Below are 2788 nucleotides of genomic sequence, written 5' to 3' on the forward strand. Positions count from 1 at the left end.
GAGTCCTGAACATACAGGAGCCGTCTCCACATCATGGAGCCGCTCGGCAGGACTGGACGAGGACATGCGGAATGTCAGCAAGTGTAAACAGATGCATTCTGATGTAATGGGAACTATGAATAATAACAGATTCCTGAGCGCCAGGTGCTAGAATAATGTCAGAACCTTCTGACATTCTGTGAGGTGGTGTTATGTTAAGGGTAACTAAGGCAGTAATGGCACCAAACTCCTTTATTTTGCACCACTTATGAAGAAGCATAAATGAATGAATCCATCTCAGGTGTCCGTCACTATTGTACCTTTATATCATTTTGCTTTTAATAGGTTTTAATCCCTTTAAAACTGCCAGCATCAGAAAGTTGACCTTGTTAACCAGCCTTTAATGGTATTCATGTACTTTCTTTGGTGCCTTTTCTTTTAAATCCCATGTTTTAGAACTGATTATCAAAATGAAAGAAAATGTTAAATTGTCGATTAAATTGGGTCTAATTGGGTGTTTTTTAATGTCTGTGACTGTAGTTAAAGCTGGAGATGGAGGAGAGAAAGGAATTATTCTGGAGGATCATTTGAGCTGTTTCATAAATGGTTTAAAGGAGATTTTAATGTTGAAAAATGAAGGGCAGAAGAGTCGGAGCTGAGGTTGATAACTCCATATTCCATTGACTATTTCTAATGAGTAATTATGAGTGAGTTAATTGTGCATCTCCAGATTGTAATGATTCAACAATGTGTCCTTTTTCTTGGACTGAGAAGTTTCCAGAACTTCTGACCCAGTCTGGAGCTCAGATCCTCTCTGGTGAATGTGAGCATCATCAGAAATGAATCCACCCTTTATCTCCTCACGCTGGGAAACAGGGCTGGAAGACATCTGCATAATTTGGCTGAATTCCTCACGTTCCAGCAGAAAACACCTGAACATTTACGTTCCTGTCATCCCTCGTTACCTGACGTCCGTGGTGATAGTAAAGACATCAGATTGTTGAAGGCTTTCATGGTTTCCATGGTTGTTATGGGCAGCAGTTATGGGCTGTGGGAGTGCTCACAGGGGAAAAGTGCTGTGAAATGTGCAAAGAAATGCCTTAAAAGCCACGTTCAGCTGTGGTAATTTGTTACTGCAGGTCCAATGCTGCCACATGCAGTAACAGAGGGTGATATTATGGGGTGCTTTGCATTGTTCAGAGCAGGTAAACATGATTAATAGAGCTCACACCAGCTCAGATAACGTCTTTCTCATACATTACCTCAACAAACAGAGAAACAAAACGCAGCATTTCCTGCTCAGACATTGATGTTATAAATCCTGAGTGTGCGCAGATTCTCCACGATATTCAACGACTTACTAATTTTCATTCTTTGGAAGCTTATACATGCAAAATGAGGAAAATTTAGGCAGGTATCATCTGCTCAGAAATGTCACTGGCTGAGTTTCCATTAGCATCAGAATGTTTCCTCCATAAACTCGCAGCAAAACACTGACTAGCATCAGTCTAACGATGAAATTGGTTGACCTTTAATAAAGATGCTTAAAGGTCACCTCACCTGCATGACTCCACAGGAGAAGCTGATGCCATCCAAAACATACAGCATTATTCATTATCCCAAAGATCTGCTGTCTGCCTCTCTCATTCAAGCTATTTTTGGTTTTGAATGGAAATATGACTAATGAGTGTTACTCAATGATTAGATGCCTTATTTTGATTCATCGGTGCTGCAAATACTTAAAACAAAACAAAGAAAACATTTTATCTCCTTTCTGGCTTGTGTTCCTTAGCAGGTAGCATGCTAGCATCTGAAATAACTCCTCAGTGTTTGCCATCGCTGCCTCGTGGTGGTGGCTAATACACCCCTTCACCCCTACAGCCTGCAGCCCTCTCAAGAACGGACCTGTCGAAGGTGACGTTTTTCTGTGGTGTTATTGACCGAGGGATTCCAGCAAAAATGTTGAGGACTCATTTTGATGGTTGAGGTGTGATGTCTGACTCCTGAGGGTTGAGAAGCTGTCATTCTGGATGTTAACGGTTCCACTGTGGCTCAGAACCGCAGCAACAGACCCGTAAGAGTGGCTCCCAGTTATTTCACTTAGTAACCAGAGTATTGTTCAGTGACTAATAATCAATACTAAGGTTGCTAACCGAGTGCTGCGGGTGTGTTTCGCCCTCTCAGAGTGAGATCCAGTCAGAGCCGAATGGAGCAGTTTGAAGTTCCTTTAATTGGCTGAAAATGTGTGGAACTACCCAACCAGGTCTGTCGTGTCCACACAGATCCTTGAAATCCAGTTTCAGTCGTTACTAAAGGAAAACAAATCAAATCCAGCAGCAGTGAGCATCATCTTGGCTTAGCTAGTATCTTCAAATGAATTGTAGGCAGCCGTGCAGCAATGATGTAACTCCCGTTCCTTGGAAAGTTTCACGGCATCTAAAGTTTCCGCACTCATGAGACATTTAAGTCCTTTGTGGATTTTAATGGATACGAAGCGTTCTTACCTCACTGGTGTGGAGTTAAATGATGCTGTGGCCGGATGGAGAGCAAATCTAATTGAGGACATTAGATCCTCTGGAAGTCTTCAGTCTTCTGCACAAGAAGAGATGTTTTCCAAGTGGTTCAGCTCAAGTTACGCACAGCCAATCATCATTAATGACATAATGTTGTTAAACAGAGGGTAGATTTCATGTGTCAAGCTGTTACACTCATCCAGCCTTTTTAAACAACAGATCCATGAACAAAGTGACTTTTTTCTTTAACAAAATAAAAACATCTTAAACTACCGACTCTGGTCCTGGTGGGGGAG

At 41.8% G+C, this 2788-nt stretch overlaps 1 long non-coding RNA gene across 1 annotated transcript; it reads right to left on the bottom strand.

Annotated features, from left to right (window-relative positions):
* Positions 1–2191: 2191 nt before the first annotated feature.
* On the bottom strand, positions 2192–2577 carry LOC115252786 (uncharacterized). The gene is made up of 2 exons (XR_003891108.1): positions 2484–2577; positions 2192–2288 (listed from the first exon to the last, which is right to left on the bottom strand). It is a non-coding gene; the product is annotated as an uncharacterized lncRNA (long non-coding RNA).
* Positions 2578–2788: the final 211 nt, after the last annotated feature.

Source organism: Takifugu rubripes, chromosome 15 (assembly GCF_901000725.2).
Source record: "Takifugu rubripes chromosome 15, fTakRub1.2, whole genome shotgun sequence".
NCBI classification, from domain to species: domain Eukaryota; kingdom Metazoa; phylum Chordata; class Actinopteri; order Tetraodontiformes; family Tetraodontidae; genus Takifugu; species Takifugu rubripes.